This window comes from Meleagris gallopavo, chromosome 1, assembly GCF_000146605.3.
Source record: "Meleagris gallopavo isolate NT-WF06-2002-E0010 breed Aviagen turkey brand Nicholas breeding stock chromosome 1, Turkey_5.1, whole genome shotgun sequence".
Classification (NCBI taxonomy): Eukaryota; Metazoa; Chordata; class Aves; order Galliformes; family Phasianidae; genus Meleagris; species Meleagris gallopavo.
In genome coordinates, this window is record NC_015011.2 from 58,399,873 (window position 1) to 58,420,935 (window position 21,063).

The window sequence follows — 21,063 nt, forward strand, 5'->3', positions numbered from 1 at the left end:
AGGGGAGGGGAGGGGAAGTCTTTTTTAAGGCTTCTTTAAAGGCTTCTTAACAAGAGCCCTTTCTGCTTTAGGAGGCAGCTGTCTTGTAACTTAGAGATGGAGGTGTATGGAATTTGTATAAAATACTTGTCATCTATATAAAATCTCGATTATGTGCAGGATCCAACGTTGTACATGTATACCAAGGCAGAAAAAAAGCCTTAGTAATTTCTATTTCAGAAATATGGCAAAAAGGGACAGCCTATATTAAGCATGTGTAATTCACTCAAACTTGACCATCCAAATGTATTGAAAGTAAAGAGTGAAATGATAAATATAAAGGTAGTTATAAAAATTAAAAACAAACAAACAAACAAACAAATACCTCATAACAGTATCAGTCCCCTGAACAGCAGTTCACGGGCTAAATGAAGCAGCAGAGACTGTGCAGGGACAAGGAGTGAGCCCACATATCATGCATTTTAAGGACTCACCAGCTAATATTTCCTATCTTTTTCCAGAAGCCATACGGTAAACAGATAGCACTAACAAAGTCAAATATTAATAACCAAGAACTGCACATCTCCAAATCCCCTTCCCCCAACCAGCAAAACCCGTAGAAATTTACACTGACCAAAGCAAATAGAAAATAAAAGTCAAAGCACTTACATGGTTGACATTTAGGGATAGAACCAAGTACCCTTTCCATCATTTTGAATTTTCTAAGTTATAACATTAACAGAAAATAAATACACATTGAAATGGAGTAACTCATGATCACGACATATAGTCACTGAGAAGTTACAGTAATAAGGTCTTAAAACAGAACATCCCAAGAAGAAATTTTAAGCTGTCTCCAGATAGCTCAGATCAATTTAACACTTTATCGCACTCTAAGTGACCTGGTTAGCTTTGTCCACCCAGAACTCAGCTTGCTCAATATAATTACAGTTACACAGTTCTTTCTTTTGAGGGGCAGCATACTTTCAACTCTCCCAACATTGTGATTGATTTCTTGTGTGAGAGAAAGAGATACAGCTTGTGGAAGCATGAAAACAAATCTATGAAAATGCTGATGGAGGGAACGTGACTCCACACTTCACCTAAAATCTGGATGGCGGGGCAGTGAAGAGCAAGACTAAGGAGAGGGAAAAAAAATCTGATTCCTATTTTCTTGATGTTTCTGAACATCATTCAATTTCAGAATAAAAATGCAAAGAAATCCTCTCGTCACCAAGACTTATCCTTTGTAGAACATCTAAGTGAGTAAATGACATCAAAACCCATCTCTGTTCAAGATTTTGTCCATTTCCACAGTCTGCTCACAAAAGTGTTGGTGACTATGAATAGCTGCCTCAAAGTCTTATGATTCACTTGTGTAAAAGACTGAGTGTGTTTTATTATGAATTTTTGTTACTTATTTTTCATCCTCTTTATTCAGCTCCTAGCTCCTTTTAATTGATAACTGTTCATCTTCCTGCAAAAGCCACAATCTCCACTTAACTGCATATTGAATATAATTTCTGTAAGTTAAGACTGAATGGAGATCAGTTTAGAATACCCAAGCATTGTGAACCCAGCTCCATTTTTGTTCAGATAAAATTTGGAATATGACTTGGATGTCTTATCACCAGTTGTTACGACAATAACTTCCATCTCCTGATACTAACAAGCAATTGGTGCTAATTTAGCCAAATGAGAAACTTTTAAAAAACAAACAAACAAACAAACAAACTGATGTGCCAAGACAAAAGACAGACTTTTTGTCTTAGTGGAAGTATTGTCTTTCTTTCCACTATTTCCTCTCTGTTACTTTTCATTATGCCATTTCATGAGACTCTAATATGAAAGGAAGAAATCTCAGCTCTCTACATCAAATGAAAGAGAAAAAGGTGCGAATATTTAGACAACAAGAAGTTAGCTATACTTTGTGAAAGAAATTTCAATCTTCTTCAGCATCTATGAATATGATGAGAACTTTGTTTCCTGCTTTTTCAGGTTAATTCCATAATTGAACATAATCTTTCCTCTTCTGTGGTAGGTTAGATGCTGCTAATCGTAGTCTATGTGGTCTCATGCAAAGAGATTCATTTTGCTGTTCATTAATCATTAGAAAAGCTGTATTCTTTTGTGTATGTAAACATGCACACACACACACACGCACAACAAAAAAAAAAAAAAAGTAGTAAGAAACCTGCAGCTCAGCATGTGTCACCACTGTTCCTTCCTATATAAATATTGCCAGCTCTAGTCTCAGTAAGGAAGCAGGGTTTGCCATCAAAAACGAGCTAAGCAATGCTCTCTTCCTTTTTCTTTTCTACCTTCTTATTCATTGTTATTGCTGTTCTTTCTTCCTTTGTCATTTCTTCATTGGTTCATAATTGGTTCCTTAGTTTGGATGGAAACAGTTCTGCTCTTTACCTGCATAAATACATTTTCCTGGCAAACAAGGCAATAAAATAACAACCATACTTTCCAATATAAATAACCACTGATGTGAATGTAAGTGTTCATCCAGGCAGAAACTGCTGCCCAGACCAGGGATCCAGAGCAAGATGAGTAGTACTGTATAACTGATGAAAAGTGCTCACCAAAAGTGCAGTTTGTGCTGGTTCAGGTGAAGGGCAGCTGGTCCTCAGTTGGAAAACTTAGTAAAAATTCAACAGTTTAACCCAATAAGGACATGAGAAATCAAAACAGATTTCTCTCTCTTTCTCTCTCTCTCTCATCAATGATAAGACATTGGGAAATAGTACAAAGCTGTACCAGGGGAGATTCAGATTGAATATTAGGAAAAGTTTCTTTACTATCACCTGATCATACGCTGGAACAGGCTTTCTAGAGAGATAGTTGATGCCCTGTGCCTGTCACCCAAGAAGCATTTCTCAACAATATGCTTTCTCAATAATATGCTTTCACTTTTGGCTAGCACTGAAGTGGTTAGGCAATTGGACTCAATCCTTATAGGTCCCCTCCAATGACACTATTTAAATTCTGAGTGCTAAGAATAGCAGTTTACCAGGCTGCCAGGGCAATAAACTTTATTTGTGTGTCTGCTTGCAAATAACCAGCACAAAGTAGCACTGATTACCGTGAGCAGTCTTCCCAAGTTCAAAAGAATATCCATACCTGACTATTGTTGAATCATTCAGACACCTATAATGCTTTATGATGTGTCATACAGGCATTAAATGTATTTAAGCTTTTTGTATTCATTAGTTTAGCAAATGAAAAAAGAGAAATTTTGGACTCTGTTGGAAACAGAATAAACTTGAATAGTCTGTTTAACTGAACTTCCTTCCACGTTTAGTTTTACACTTGCAGCTCTCTCCCCCCACGCATATCTGTCTCCACTGGGGCAGTGTGTGGAAGCCCATTGACAAAGACATTAGCCAAGCATGAAACCCACACCAAAAAAAAATCAGTGTGGTTTACATGAGTGTGAGCATAACACGTTTGAGTATAAAGTATTAAGCACTTGTACAGGTATGGAAAGACCATGTGGAAAAGACATAAGACAGCATATTTGCATCAGTCTTACTCCTGTGTTTATTTAAAAAAGGAAAAAATCATCTCTGTTACCAGCATCTCAGAATTTTCAGTATGTACTGAGCATGTAGTTACTCAAAAAGATTTCTGTGCCCCTCCCTGAAATTCCTAGGCTTCATGTATTTTGAATGCCAGTATAAACTGTAGTTGCAAAGTCAAGATCTAAATTTGAATTTCTCTAGCATATGGAACTTGTTCGGCCTAAGTTAGAAAATTAAGCCAAATATCAGTCAAAATTCACCACAGACATAATTGGAGGGGATATGCTATGCAAGTATTTTTAGTAGCAAATATAAATTTCCTAGATTTTGTCGATAAGCTTTTTGTAGTAAGAATCAAGTTTTCTCATGACAGAATAAGGATGGATGCTATCAACACTCAACAAATTATGGCTAATTATTCTCAAACTAGGTGCTCTATTTTCAGTTAACTACATGTACAAGACAATAATAGCTTAAGGAAAATGTGTTTAATATGGGCCTCATTTTAGGGAAGGGATGTGTGAAACTGCATCCAAAATGTCCTAATATGTGAATATATAAGGAGATGATCTGTGCAAATGAGACAGAGGAACTATCCTGACATATACAGGACTAGGTGCTTATTTAACAAATAAATAAATAAATAAATAGATATTCTTCCCTGTCTTCCCTGCATTCTTAAAGGATTAGGGAAATCTGTTGTCTGTGGCAAGCTGCTGTTGGATCCATTTGTCTGAATTCATTTGGTTAATCTGTTATAACAGATACTGCTTTGCTTCCCATGACATGATTGAGATCTATAGCTGAACTGATAATATATTATTTCAAAACCAAATAAATGTAGAGATTCCCTATTTCTCGGTGACACTTCTTAGGCAGATAAGTAATAATAAGAGGAATGCATATGCTCTAGAAATCCATTTATCCAGAAAGATCTCAAAGCTCTTATTAGATTATTAAGAGAAATCACTTGCACAACCTCTTTAATAGTGGCAATGTAACAGAGCTACCCAGATGTATGCAATGAGAGCAGAAGAATTTCTTATCTCAGTGATTGTCTCACTGCAGTCTATAGATCACCAGTAACCTCTTCAATTGCTACTATTAGTAATTGGTCATAAATATCTTTGCTAGAGTCTTTGACAACGCATAGAAAATCAAGGATGTCAAAAGGCTGATTTACTCTCTGGAGTAAATATCCAGAGTCTTTAATAGGCTTTGACTCAGTCTCTTGGCTCCTTCCTTTCAGTGCGACTGCTTGATTGCTAGAAGATAACTATTTTTCAGCACTATTTCAATACTATTTCAATATGTCATATAAACCATAGTTCAAAATGTTTTGATTCAAAATAACAGCAGGGAGGAGAAGTCATGAGATCTCAACAGCAGATTTGACATAAGAATGGAATGTCAAAGCCCTGTCTGGAGCAGAGTATGATGCTCTTGAAAGAGGTGTGGTAATGCAGTTGGAAGGGTTAAAGAAGTCTGTGACTGTATACCCACAAGTGATCATAGAATCATAGAATCACCAAGATTGGAAAAGACCCAGAGGATCACCCAGTCCAACCATCCACCTGTCACCAGTAGCTCTCACTAAACCATGTCCCTCAACACAACATCCAAACGTTCCTTGAACATCTCCAGGGTTGGTGACTCCACCACAGCCTATTCCACTGCCTGACCACTCTTTCACAGAAGTAGTATTTCCTAATACTAATACTGATGAATGGGGAAGTAGTGTAGTTCTTTGTTAAGGTAGGCAAATATAGGGAATCTGTTGGTCACATATATTTTCATCAGCCAAGACTGCTTTTTAGCCACTCCTAGCCTAAGGTTTTCATATACCTTGATCGTAGAAGTACAAAATGGAGTGCCAGTATCCCCATGAAGTTCAAGTACCAAATACAGGACCCAGGAATATATATTAAAAAAATAAAAAGCAGTGCCATCCTGTCCCCCTCCATCTCCCCCAAAAAAGAAAAAAAAGCTATAAATTAAAGCTATCACAATCTGATTGCAATATATTGTTTTTAGAAAATGCTCCTTCCCCATAAACTGAGGAAGGAATATTTCTAATCAGATTTTACACATATAAGTTTGACCAAAAGTTCCCTTGAAAGTGAACTAACTACATCTTGACATTAAAGCAGAGAATTTTCTTTCCTCCAAGTAACTGTAGCAGCTAAATGAGCACTGCTTAATTTAATAGTAAACCAGTATTTCCATTTTCTTTCTTCTTCCTTCTTCCCAAGCTTACCAAGAATTTTGTTGAAAACACGCTACTGGAAAGTAAAGGATGCATAGGTTATGCTGAAATGTACACAAATTTGAACAGTTTTATCTACCTTAGCTTTGAGTTGGCCCCCGAACTCAGTAGAGGCTGTTAGGTGCTTTTGTAATACAGATTAACGGTAATACTAAAGTTCCTTCCATATCTCATTCCTCCCAAAGAGAGAGACTTAGGCTAAGATACTTTAAAGCTCTCCTTAGGCTGTTGTGAGTTCAGTGTGAAAATACATCCATTGCCATCTCATGTTAACACTTACTGCTCTAGAAATAGAGGCCTTTTGCTTTTACTATAGCTTGTCAGATTATGGAACTGAAGGAATCATTGATCCCCAAAGGATAAAAATCAGTGGAAGGCGCCTTAAAAGAAAAATACACTATATTCAATGAGTGTTAGAGAAAGTCCTCTCTTTGTAGTTTCAGATGATGAAGGTCAAGGAAAAAAAAAAGTCCTACATGAAAGTTTTGTGTTTTTTTTTTTTTTAAAGAAAAAAGAAAAAGTTTAGGTAAAAGAGCCAATGCAAGTTAAAGTTGAAATAAAAATGAAAGCTTAATGGTTTTTCTGTTATCTCTCCTTTCTTTTTACAGTGTAATCTATTACAAATTAAAAAAAGAAGTCCTTTTCTTTCAAACTCCTGAAGTCCTGGGGTGTTGTCCTAAAGTGCTGGGGTGCTAATGGTAAATATGTTTTTTTATTTGTTGTCAAACAGCAAAAATGTTGAATTTGAGAAAGGACAAATGAAAACCTTAGGATAGTAATTGTTGAGGATTTTGGAGGATTTTAATATCTAACTGAAGAAAATGTCATCATTTTTATCAGGAGGTAGGAGAGCAGCTTTAAAGATATTACTATTAAGCTATAGATGTAGTTATTTCAGACACTTAACAGTGAACGAGGAGAAGCCTGGTACACCTGAACCATGCAGTTTACCACATAAACTTCTGAATTCCACTCTTTTCCTGCCTTGTGCTGTGTTGTAATGAATGCTATCAGTAAGAATTACTATTTTTAAGTCAGAAGTTTGTTGGAGACTTTGTTTGGATGGTGGTGGAAGCTTTCTGTGGTGGGCAGGAAAGGGAATGGGGCAGGTTTCTAACAGAGGAGTGCTCTAAAAGCCAGACTGGCTTCCACGACTGTGAATCATCACAAGTCAATTCTTAAGGGTTCTAACGCTATAAATGAGCAAAACCTCCCACATGCTTCAGCCAGTGCAGAGAAAAAGAGGAGAAACCAGAAATCAGGCATTAAAACCTGTAAAACAACCAGAAAAGTGTGTTAGGATTCAGGGAAAGGAAAAAAACAAACATACAAACAAATAAAAAAAAACAAGAGCTGAATCTGGTTTCTGAAAAAAAGTCCATTAATATTTGTGTGACCATGGTTTCAGATACTGAACATATCTAGGAAACAACTTATTTCTAAAGAAAAAACTTTCAGATACCACCTATATATTTTATTATACGGTGCTCCAAGGATACTACAGTCTTCTGGACAATAACCACTGGATCCAAGTCTCATTTGAGAATGGTACAATTTTTCTCCCTGGGCAATCCATTTGGGTTTTATTTTTAATACCTGCTCTTTTAGCTTTCCTGAACTAGAATTACACTGTACTCCAAGCACAGAACTGAAGATTTTTTTTTATTATTTTTATTTTTATTTTTAGCAACCAGCCTCTGGCTTTTGATCATGTCCATAATGCATTTGCTTCATGCCTGTCAATTCAAATGAGTTTTGTTTTAATTTTTATACCAGATGAGTTAATTTAGTGATCCTTGTAAAGGCTAGGCGGAAAGGTTCCCAGAAATCTAGCATTTCCAAATAGCATTTTCAAGTGGAATCACTTACTGCAATTTAAATATTCAAGCACTTTTGTTTCAAACTTACTATTGTTTATAGGAAGCAAATGCAAATAAGTGGTAAAAACCTTTTGGTATTGGGTCATTAAAAATCCATTCTTGACTTCCTGCCCGCAACTACATCTTTTTTCAGACCTGTCACCCATTTCATTTAAGCACTTAGCTTTCTCCTAATGAATGAATTGGCATTTCATATTACCTTATTATCCTATAAAGCAAAATGCATACTCAATAACATTAACGGTAATTTCTCATAAAGACACATTATCGATCCGGGTGCTACCTGTAAGCATTGAAAATTGCAGTCTGCACACAGAGCTTTTCACATCTGGGCCTGAAGAATTAAAGAAAAATTAAATTTGACAGCAGTAAATTCACAGGCACAATCTAGGCACCAATTTATATGCAAAATGAAATGCTTTATGAAAATTTTCTCTATTTTCTCACGGAGATTTGGGAAAAAGATTTCACTAGATGCTTCTTTCTCTAATATCCCTCTACTTAAATATTATACTGCAGTCACTGCAGACTCCCTTTGATGTATAAATAATCAAGTTAAATTATGTGCAGCAAGGAGACTAGTGCTCTGCCATTCTTATTTTACAAAGTAATATCTACCCTAGAGGGTCAAATTTCCCTGACAAATTCTTAATTACTATGTTGCAACAGAAGCAGAATCTATTTGTGCATAAATCCTGGGCATTCCCATGTGGTAAGTAACTAATATTACCAACCATTTCACTTGGCCTGTTCACTGAACTCCATAATTAGATAATACTTTTGATGATGGTACATTTGAAGTCTTAATCCATTTAATTTTTTATGAGATTTTTTTTATTTTAATAGGGATATGTTAGTGACCGCTGCCTATTTAAAAATCATTAAAATTCTGTCCACAGCAGTAATAAAGATTAAAGATTACTAATATGGCATTCATAACCTTGCTGGTTTTCTGGAAATCTGGGGCTTAAGGTAAATGTTAAAGGTCATTTAATATGTTAGTCAGTAATTATAATCCTGGGTAATAGGTTCCTTTTCTAATTATCCTGGTATAAAAGTTCTATTGTTTGGGTCTATTCTTCTGATTTTCTTATTTGGGCTTTTGGGGGGATGAGTAATCCTGGAATTAAGTTTCCGAACATTGATGAAAGTAGGTAATGCTCAATGATTAACTGGATAAAAGCCATATGTTTGAATGCCACATAATATCTTGCCTTGAAGTTACTTGCAAAAGATGCAGCATCCCTTTCCAGGAGAAATAAAGCAGAAAGGTCACTGCAGAGATTAATACCTTTTTTTATTTTAATATCAAACATTGACAAATAAGATAAAGGCTTTGTGAGCAAGCCTTGTGAGAAAAAAGTGAGAGTGGTTAAACACTAGATGGGAGAAGATCTTAAAAGAATAATCTGTTCTCATTAGAGAGGCAGGAAAAGGAGACTTCCTCCTTGAGGCCCCAATTCAGGACACCGTTCAGACACCAAATTTAGATATTGGGAACTGAATTCTGGACTGAGCACTTAAAATTTCATTTAAGTTCAAGTCATTTGATTTTAAGCTCCCTTTAAGCTAAATATGTACGAAAATGCTGTTACTAGGTCACAGTGCAGTGCTGAACCCACTGTGACCTGCAAAGGCTCTGACAAGAGTCTCCCTACAAAGCCTGGACTTCTGGCTGCAGATCTCATATCACACATCTCATTTGAGCATAATCATGCTCTAATTGCAGCAGGAAAAGTTAAGTAAAAGCCAGAACATTAGTGAGGCAATGTTTCAGGGAGGTGACCTGCTCTTTATAGTGTTTTTGAGTTTCAGTATGACACAAATACATAATAGCATTAAAAAATAACCCGATGTCACCAACTTTTATTTCAGCAGTAATTGTATTTCACTAACTGGCTTTGGGCAAATCACTAAGGTTGCATTTAAAAAGTGTCTCCAGGTCATGGTTTTTCTATGGGCACTGCGTAGCTTCTTGACATACTGATTTGTGCTGAAATTGGTGATCTGAACTTCTGAAAATCAGGCCTCCAAATGTCTCAGAAAAAGAGTTTAAAAAAAAAATTCACAAAGCTATGAAAACTTTGGTCTTAACATCTCCATTTTAAAAAAGATGACAGATATACTGCCTGTTGAGAAAGTATGAAGCTTAAACAGTCAATTTGTATAAGGCATTTCAATTTTCCACAGAAAAGGCAACTGATTATACACCAGTTATACACCAGTTATACACCAGTGAAAATCTTAGCCCAAATCTTCATCAGCCTCCTTTACTCTTAAAGAAATAAAAATTCACAACCTCTTATACTTGGAATTATTCCAAAGGAGCTAAGTTGCAGACTGATGAATGTAATTTAACTGTGATTGGTGAAATTTGAAGGATGCTAAATCAGAATTGTATATAAAACTTTGATTAAGAAATTAATCCCCTACAAGCATTTCCTTCGTATTGAAAACCAAGTAGCAAAATCTGAGGTTTTCTTGCAAAGAAGCAATAAATGACTTGGGAAAAAGTTAAACTTCTTGATTTTATCAGTAACTCCATGTGAGCAGCCTTCTTTCACAGTGTTTTTGAAGAGCACATTTTAAAATTCCATTCTATTTTATACTTTTCTGTCTATTTTTTCCCTTTTTCCTTGCTTCATTTTTCCAGTGACTCCTTCAGATAAAATACTAGGCAACATCTATTTAAATGAAAATAAAGACAACAAAAACTTCATGGTTACATATTCACACACTATGAGGGAATTTATCTATTCCCTCATAGTCTTATGCCAGATAAAATTCATGAGCAATTCTCATGGCTACATCTGATCCAAAGCCTCACTCACATCCCAAGTTTCCAAACTCAGTTAGATTTAGCACCAGTTTAGCTATTACAAATATTCACAGAAGCTTCAGGTTCCTACCCAAAGAAAATGTGATCAAATGTCTAGCTCTTTAAAATGAATATCTGACCAAGATATGAGCACTGATAAAAGAAGGAATGTGTGCATCACTGAACAAATTTTCGGTCACTTGAACAGCAGAGCAATATTATGTTTGCCCTCTGGACCTTCATAGCACGCCACCAGCAGCAGGTGGTTTCTGTGTCACCTTGGTCCAGTCAAGGCTCTCCAGACCTTCTCAAAAATTGGAGAAGCTTCAGAACTTCATCTAATTTCTATTTAGCTAACCAGAAATGTCATTGCCAGCAAGAGAAAGAAAGTGATCATCCATCTGGACTCAGCATTGGTGAGGCTGCACCTTGAGTACTGGGCCCCTCACTACAAGAAAGACACTGAGGCCCTGAGGCATGTCCAGAAAAGGGGAATGAAACTGGTGCAGGGTCTGGAGCACAAGTCTTACAAGGAGCATCTGAGGGAGCTGGGATTGTTCAGCCTGGAGGAGACTCAGAGGAGACCTTATCGCTCCCTACAACTACCTGAAAGGAGATTGTGGTGAGGTGAGCGTTGGCCTCTTATCTCAAGTAACAAGTGCTAGGACTAGAGGGAGTGGTCTCAATGTTGTGCCAGGGGAGATTCAAGTCATATGTCAGGAAAAATTTCTTCTCCAGACGAGTGGTCAGGCACTGTAATGGGCTGACCAGGAGTCACCGTCCCTGGAGGTGTTCAAGAAACCTTTAGCAATTGTACTAAGGGACATGGTTTAGTGGGGAAATATTGATAGTAGGTGGGTGGTTGGACTGGATGATCTTGGAGGTCTTCTCCATCCTTGGTGATTCTATGATTCTATGGTGCTTTGGCCTGACTCTGCAAATTTGAGCCTCCAGCTTAGTCAGCAGTCATATATATGTAGCATGATGTAGCAGTCATGGTGGATGGTTCATCCAGGTTCTGGGAAATCCAGAAGGGTCAACTCTTCTTTCTTGAATTTTCTCATATAAATCTTCCCTTCCATTCATTCCTTACATTCTCAATCATCTTAACAGGCTAAAATATGAAACTAACTGTTATAGTTGAATTTGGAAGTAGAAAATTGGATTGACATCCACCAGATACAAGAAAGCTACTGCTTGTGCCTGGTAGATGCAGAAGAGCAAGGCTTGCTCCAGTAAAAATAACTAGTTGAGCTTCTCTGAGAAATGAAAAATACTATTCTCAGCTTGGGTTGTGAGCACCTTTTCCTCTGGTTTTTGAGGCAATAACTGAGGGAATACTGCTGCGTATGACTGAGATCTAGTAAGGTATGCTGCCCTAGAGGAGAACTTGGGACTTGGCTGGTGACAAAAAGCTCACTCTAAAATGTATAATTCATCTGCTGAAATAATTTTGGATATATCTCCCTTCTGTACAGGTTTAGATACAGCTATACAGCTACATTTGCATTGTGATTTAATTATCACAGACTGAGCTGTATAGAGGTATCCAAGCCATACCATAACCCATAACTTTGAATTTTGTGGCTAGGATAAGCAACTCTCAGACTTGCCTATCTCCACTGAAAGGAATTGGTATAGACAAGAGATGTGACTTAAATAACATCAATCTTTGTGACTTGTAACTAACAGCTTTTGTAAGAATGGGACCTAGTGATAACTGAGTTACAGTTGGGTGTCATGGTAAGCTATGTAAGACTGATTACATGTAAGAATGCTAAACAAACTTAGAGGGGCATAGGATGGAAGCAGTGGAATAGTGGTGTTGGAAAAAAAAAAGATACGAACAGACCTTTTGTTTGATAATTAAGTAAACTGTCTGATTACTGTCACTGGATGGTCATGCAGAAATGGATACACCATACTTTGACTAAATTGTAAAAGGCATATTTCTATATTTACTTTGCTTTCCATCTCTAATATAATTCAAATATCTGGAATGCAAATACTGGACTTCACATTTGTATTCCTGCAATCACCTTGGGCTTCTCTTCTTTAATATTCTAATAACAAAACAAGTTGGATTCTTGGTACTGAAGAACAGAAATAGTGGAAAGATAAAGATAATCTGGTCAAAAACATTGATGGAAGAAGTATCTCATAGGTGGTCTCAAACCTGATATATCCTGTTTCTCATCACAAGTGTTCATGCTCAGGTATTAGCAGTGACTATATGACTATCAATTAATCTGCACAGCACCCAGGATTTTCTCCCGCTTTCCATAACACTTTCTATTCAGAAAGAGCCAGATGTGCAGAACTGGTTCCATAAAGAGGACAGCTGGTAAAGGCTGAAATTGTAATGTAAATGGCTCCCGACTTATGGATGTAAAGTTAGTGCTTTGCTTACTTGCTGTCTTATTTGCTGAATGAAATGATGTTTGAGAGGTCTAGAGGGAAATATTGGAGCCTGTAATTATTAGCAGCAACAAAAAAAAAATGTTTCTTGTATCATTCACTCTACTGTGGTGGCTATGTGGCTGCGAGTGGAGTCTACACGCCTTGCCTTTAAGCTTGTCTGAGCTCAGTGTTTCAACCGCTGGTGGGAATGATGCCACAGCTCTTGACTTCGCTGTACTAGACTCCTGATTCCTGCTACGCTTTCTGAGGACGGAAATCAGAGGTAAGTGGACTGAAACTCTCTGTTTTAAAGATGCCTTCATGGCCCTGCATGTGGATCTAGTTTAGTCATTACCTTTGTTTTCTTGTCTTTAAAATTACTTGTTGAACTGGAGTATCATAAACTGGAGTATCATAAAGATTGTCTCCTCCTAGAACTCCTCCTAGAATTGTACAGTTATGTGTATTATTTGTATGCAAGGATCTACAAGGGGTGTGTGTTGTATAAAACTAGATCTACTCTTTCACATTTGTTTTACTTATATATCTAGAATATATATGTAAACACAATTTGGAGAGCAATCATTTGATAGCATGATGCATGAAAATAAAAAAAAAACAACACAGGAATATAGGTGTATCTGCTTGTGAAAGGACTGATGAACATTTTAAATAAAGGGGTAACCTTTCTGTTCAGAAATACCAGCAGCCATCTGTGTCATTTTATATGTATGTATATATATATTCACATATACACACATTGCCACGTTCTCCTTCAGCTAACCTTTATGCAAGAGAAACTTCTGCTGATGTCAAATGACCAAGAGGATAGCAGCAGCTGATCGTGGTGCCTGTCGGGTGCTGTTGGGTATGTCTCCCCAGCACCAGGCTGGCTTCCCTCACTACTGCCACTGACCTTGCAAACAGCTCCGACAAAGGTCGGAATGGATTCATTGATCAGCCAGGCCAAGCATATGACAGTCTGTGCCTTAATTGAATCCCAAAAGGGGGTAGACTGGGTTTTTATTACAGAGGCCAGACGATAGCACTCATTAAAAGCTCCACAGACTGTGTGGTTTACTAATTAGTTTATTATACAGACACCTTGACGATGGGCAAAGTTGTCATTTTGCCCTTTATCGCACAGGGGATGTTGTTAAAAGTTTAATCAGCTAACACTGACCAACTTAGCTTGGCAGGCTGTGGACAGTCATTACTGAGGTCACCCCTGCTGTAGCAATCCTGACAGGGTCACAGCATGAATCTCCAATAAAAAGCACGTTACATAAGGTAAGAGTGCACCTGAAAGGGAACCAGGAAAAGAGATGTGCTCAGTGGGGAGTGGGAAACAGATGGACTGTTAGGACAAGTGAAGCCTGTTACAGTTTCTTTTTGCTTACATTGTTTAACATATGCTTTTTGGAAATATGGGAAGCTCTCAGTTATTGCTGTGATAAGTTCATTAGAAGGCAGGATAGATTGAACCAAGTGATGTGTGAACAGGCATTCAGTATCTCAGGATTTGAGGAAGCAGGGTTGATTTTCCTAGATAAGTAGTTCCTAAAACTCAGATAATGGGTTGGTCCAGAGCACTTGAAGGACTTGCATTGGGAAACTGGAGACTGAGACAACTCAAGCTCCTCCTTCTTTTCTTCCCAACAAACGCAGGGCAATTTTATACTGTACCTTGGCCTATTTATCCCTTCAGGTGCAGGTGTGTTATAAGCTTAGGAAACCTTTTCATAGGGTTACTTTTATTTAGTTTTTCTGCAGCAGCAGAAGTCCCAGCAGAATAAGTACTAACAGCCTGTTAATACTGAGCCTTACACAAACAAAGCCCTCGTTACATTCCACATCAGAAGACTCAGAGAGTAAGTAGATATAGATAAGTGTGGTGTAGAAAACTGAGGCAAAATGACTGACTAGAATCCCACATCCTTTGCAGCCATGCTGCATCTTGATCATTTTTTCTTAGGAAACTAAACTATCTAAAAAGATACCTTGATCACATTGTCTGACTGTCAGTCACATTTATATATATATATATATGTATAACTTCAGTTAAATCTGATTGGATAGGGACTCCTGTTCATTTGAATCTTCTTGAAGCAGTCCACAAAAAAAAAAGCTGGTAGAAGAGGACCATTTCTAATGGTTCCCTTGTGGGAAGGTCAGGGAAATCAGCAGTCATCCTTGCACTTTAATGTGTGGCATACCATATCAACCATGGCATGTGCTGTCTCTTATTGAGCCACTGCCAAAACACTCAGGTATGGAACACAAAGTATATGCAGTGCTTATGGTGGTCCATGTGGAAGAAGAAGGCATTTGGGTGCAGGCTGATAAAACAACACAGTCTCATTAGGATGAACTGCAGAGTGGGATTGGCAGTGGCAAATAAGTTTGGAACAGAATCTTGTGAAAAATGGAAAGAAAATGAGTTTATTGAGGTTGATATTTATACAGGATGTGGGACAAAATTCCAGATAAAATGAGACTTTGTTAATTACAGCACAAAGAAGAAATTATTTAGGTACCAAGCAGTGTGATATGAAAAGAAAATTAGAATCCTGTCCTTGCACAGGATCATAACAGAAACAAAGTAGATATGAGCCCACAAGAAATCACTTGAATCTGAGCTTCATCTTAGAAGGACAAGAGTGCACCATTATATCATCCATTACCCATAAATGAGTGGGCCTGAATGCATGTATCACTGGAACATGCAACAAAGATACCCATGATAGTGAATCCCAACTACAGCTTGTGCCTGAAATCATGCTAGTCAAACTGAAAGCATTTAATCAGTGTGGTGACTTTATTACCTTAATATTGAGATATTTATCATTGTCTCTGAGTCACCTAGGACAGATTGCATATTGGCTTTGCTATGAAGCATCGTCTATGTTCTCTCTCTCTGACCCAGGAGTTTGGGTCTCTCGTTTCAAACACCATTCACTACCATCAGATGTAATTCCAGAGCATCACTTCACAAGCAGAAAAAAAATGTTACAGGATGTACTGTCCTCTGGGAGCTGGAGCAGAACATGAGCTATATAGTATTTGTTTCAGTTCTAATTTATTTATTTTTTATACATCAGCTGAAATCCTGGCTTTTGTGAATCAAAATGACAGATGTTACTAGTAACCAGAGCAGAGAATTTCAGCCAGAATATCAGTATCACTGCATACTTTTGAGGCATCTTTCTTCCAGTCATGTGCGATTTACAATTATATCACATACTGAATGAAGGTGGAAAGGTAGGGGGTTAATTTTTTTCTTTCATGTTGACTTTTTTTTCCAGTTCCAAGTATCTGATGCATCTACTACTCCTCAGTTATTGAAGACTTTAATGGCAGAATCCATGTCACTCACATTCAGTCTAGCATTACTAAAAGACTGTTACAATCTTATTTAAACACAAAGTACAGCCTTGAGATGAATAGGCTAGTATTTGTGTTCAGCTATGGCATAAACCATGGCTCCAGTTACCCATGCCCAAGGTGAGAGCCTTATCAAAATACTCTGTAGCTTTTTTCAACTCAAAAACCTCGGTTTCTTTGCTAATAAGCACATTTCCAATGTAGAGGAGCTCATATACATCAAAATCTTACTCTGTTCAGAATATGAGATATAGAGATGGGCCTAGAGGACTGCTGTCATCACTGGATTCCCAAATAAATGTATATAGAGCTATAGGGATGTGAAGCACAACCTGGTGTGCTGCAATGTGTACTATTCATTTTCATTCAAACATTAGCATAGGATGCAGTGACAGCAAATTTATATCTGTCAACATATGGAGTAAAAATCAACGAGTGTGTACTTACAGTAAGTCCTGAGTGCAGTGCACTATGGGACATGCAATAAAAGGAATGCGAGAGGGAGCCAACTCCATGACAAAATACAACAGATGCATTTCTATTCAGGGAAGCGTTATCTAAATTCTGAGGACAAGAGCAGAAGAAGAATACGTGACAGACCTTCAACTTGCATTCATCAGCACACTTCACTTACCTCTAATTTTTACTAGATGGACTTATCCCTTTTCTCCATTTGAAATGTGGATTCATTCACATTACCCACTCAGAAACCTGGCCAAAGTACACTCCAACACCAGGGTGAGCAGTGGGTCATGTAAAATGGAGGTACCACCGACAGTTAGCACATCTTGGTAGTCACCCCAGGAGTCTTCTCAGAGTGACAGACTGCTCTGTTACAACCACATAGGCAAATGCTCCATCATTAGCTGACTTTAAAAAAAAGCTGCCTTAACTGTGAAACTAAAAGACTCTAACTTTTCCTTTTGCTGTAGCTCCCTCAGGCAATGAAGGAATTTGCGATGTGTGTCAATGAGACATTTGAAATCTCACACATTTAAATCGTCCTGACTTCAACAGCATTTTAAGTACGCTGAAACTAGCGGCATTTCTGAACTCAAACACTTACCAGTTTCCTTCCCATAAGCTTGCTCCTACGAGCCTCAGAGGCAGTAGAAAATGTTATTATGCGAACAAAGCTTCTCTCTGTAACTGAATTAAATATAAATCCATTAAAAAGAGAGAGATAATATAATAATTAATGCTTTGTACTATCTATTACCTTTCTATTGCAGACTAAAGGTATTAATTCAGCCTTAGCACACCATTTATCTTGCCATTTTATAAACAGAAAAATTGAGGCACAGAGGGGCGAAGTGATTTAATTGAAGTCACAAGGCAAATCAGCATCAAGACAAGCACAAAATCCTGGAAATCTGTTTGTCGGTGCTATACCCCCTGTTGTGGCACTAATCTTACCACAAAGTAAAGATACTTTAGAAGAATTTATGCCACTAGTTTTGCTGTACAAGAACAGAAATACAAATCACTACAATGAAAAACAGTGAATCCTCGGTTCTCCAATCTCAGCCTCAAAATGGTGTATGTCTCAGTGGAAGGAGATCTCTAAGTACAGTAGACATTATTTCAGTCTATAACACCCATTCAGTGGTGAGCAAACCATGACAACTTCTCTGCATCTTGTGTGGTATTTTTCAGTGTATATGAAGAAAATCTCATAATCCTGTCCTCTAGTCTTTTACCATGTAAGTCAGTGAGATGCTCCCATTACGATCAGCGGTGTGAGACTGCAATTAAGCAGTGATTAAGAGTCACACAATGCAGCCCACTGGAGGGATAAGCAGTGTTCTGGCTAACAGGATAGGCAAACACACTCTGTTGAAATGCTCAGAGATACCACATTAGAAAAAGCATCAGTGCATGGAATTACTGTTCTGCCCGCACACAGACATAAATCCAGGTCTCACTCAGCTCTGTGTAAGGATGGACCTGTTTATCCTCCAGAGGGATTTTACATGGCGCCATCAGGCTGTCCACAATGCAAAATCAGTCCTTCAGTGATTGCTCGTGAGCACTCAGGATGACAAAGCATTTCATTAATCGTCCATTCCTAATCAGTCTCTTAATAGAGCTATAACTGAATAAATACCCAAGAGAAATTGCTACTTCAAAAAAGGAAAAAATTGGGTACCACTTTGAATATTGGCAGGCACAAGAGTTGCCTTTTAACTCTGGAGTCATTCAACTTTTGTTGGAGTGTTACATAAAAGCTTTTAATTTACCAAGTACCTTTTTGTGAGTCGAGGGGATCATTTGTGACTAATGAAGAGCAGAGAACATTTTAATAATAGTGACAACTGGCTTTGATATTAATATTGTCTCTAAAAAAGTCTCTTTTGAAGTCTCTGAGATTAGGAAAACCCTTTATATTTTATCCAACCGTGTTAATAAAATTGCCTTGCCTACATAATGCTCTCTCCAAAGAGAAAGTAATTTTCCCCCATTTAGTTCCCTGCACTATCCTTTGGATATTTATACATATATTTTCTCACTTGTCATTTTTCTGTGCATCAACATTTCTAATTCTTTTATTAAACAGATTTCTGAAATCATATTTAAATGAAAACCCAAATGTAATGTTCTATTTCTTACAGGAATCTCAACGTATTTCACATCTTTACAAATGGCATTCTTTTTGTATGTCGTAGATATTTCTTGGGATTTTTTCAGAGAGGAGATGGGATCATGTTTATGTTCACATTTAATGTTTCTCAGATCTTCTGGAGCCTAGTAAGGGATCAAAAAAGCAGGTCACCTAAAACAAAACATTAGGTAAAGATCCTTTCACACATTTACCGACACCAGGAGTTTTAGCTGATATCCAGATTTACAAACATTTAAAATGTTGTTGAAAATGACATTATCAATTTAAACAATACACCCTCCCTTGAAATGTTCTGCTGCTGCAATAGGATTGGCCCTGGAACTAGGAAAGAAAGCCCAGATTAATATAGAAGCTTTATCCTCCTAAGATAACATGTACTCTTGTGCTAAAGGACGCGGTATTTCCACACTTACCAGTTGGCTTTTATGACTCATTACCACTTCTCATTTGAAGTTTCTAAGATGGTTTGCAGTCCTAGTGGCCCAGTTATTTCCTTATTAAGTGCAAGTAATTACATTTTACATTATTCCTGAATTTTCTCCCCCTAAATTCTTTCTCCACTTCCAAAAGGAGCTTCTTATCTCTTCTTTTTGAAAAAAAAGAAAAAAATTGATCACGACAATGTTGTGAAATATCTTTTGTCTTTCATTTCATGTTGTAGTCTTCCCCAGAAATATTTACATTGGAGTTTTAGATATGGTGTGGTCAGGCTCTTTTCCCTGTAGGAGCTTTCTTCAGGAAGGTCTCTATTTTGTAGAAATTATATCAGAAGAAAAATACTAACATAATTGTTTCTAGGTCTTTTATTCTATGAACAATTACATGTAAATGTTACTTAAATATGGCAGACCCTAAGACCATATCATGTATCTAGGCAGACAAAGAGATAACCACAGTTGAGAGTAAGTTACTTCTGTTTAGTTTATGATTTATGCACTTTATCATATCTCACCAACTTTTTGTTAAAGTCAGATGGGAAACAAAACATATCTGTGTACTGAGAGACAACAATGTTTAGTGCCAATAAAAGAGGTCAGCTACAAAAAAACTGATATGAAAAAAAATGTACTGATGGAAACAATACAGCGGAAATAACTCTTTTTAGGTCTAAGCTCTGTCTTTGCTTTGACTTTCATTTCTAAAATGAAGCCTACTCAATTTGCCCACAGTTTTCAGAGAGGGTTATAAGTTAAAGCAATACACTTGCTTAAGAATCTTGTTGAATCAGGCCTGCATATGATATATTGCAGGTCATGAATCATTTGAAACATAAACCAGAAAAAAATTCTTTTTCTTCAGATTCTTTCCTACTGCCCATGATGTATTCCCTCAAGCTCTTCCTTAATTAGGGAAGTTAAGACCAGTAATTCATCTCCTGTTGTTTCTTCCTGCCAGCAGCAGCAGGGGCATTAGCATAGACACAGTTCCAGACATTTTACCATGTGCTCTAACTCTTGAGTATGTTTCCTTCAGTCCAAAAAAGCAATTATGTTGCTCTTGGTACCTTTTTCAAAAAGCAGACATAGAGCAAGATACAAGCCCAGAACAAAACAGATCTCCCAATTTACACTGATTCCTGAAGATGCCCTGAATTCTTGAAACACATTAAATTTGGTTTGACTTTGTTATGCTTAGTAAGGGCCAAAAGATTGTCAACCACCTTTCTTCTCGGCAGAGCTATCCATGGCACACATTTTAGGTGGTTCTGACCAAATCCAAGTCTGGTTCGGTTTTGTCTTAAGTTATTTTTACTTACAAGAGAGGTTGCATGTTTTCTAACACCTTGAAGCAGAAACTCCAGGAATATGTTTAAGTATGTGTAATTTTAACACAAATAGAAGTTTACTACAGGTATAACTAAAGGTAGGCCTACAGTTAATATTTACAGACAAGGGTCTAACAAAGAGATAATAGGGCTAGGCTGCTGACTCAGCCATCCCTATCTATATAGAGATTCTGTAGCTAGAGTAAAGGGAACCAAGAAGGTTATAAAGGGTCACAGAAGCCCCTGTGATCTTCAGGAGCTAGAGCGCCCGCAGAGATTCATTCACCTCTACCACACCTCAAAGTGGGAGGAAGAAAGCACCTTGGTGAGCATTCGTTCAGATGAAGAAACCTTTCATGGGAGTTTCTATAATGCTTCATCTTGAGTGACTATGTGGCTACAGGAGCTGGATGACTGT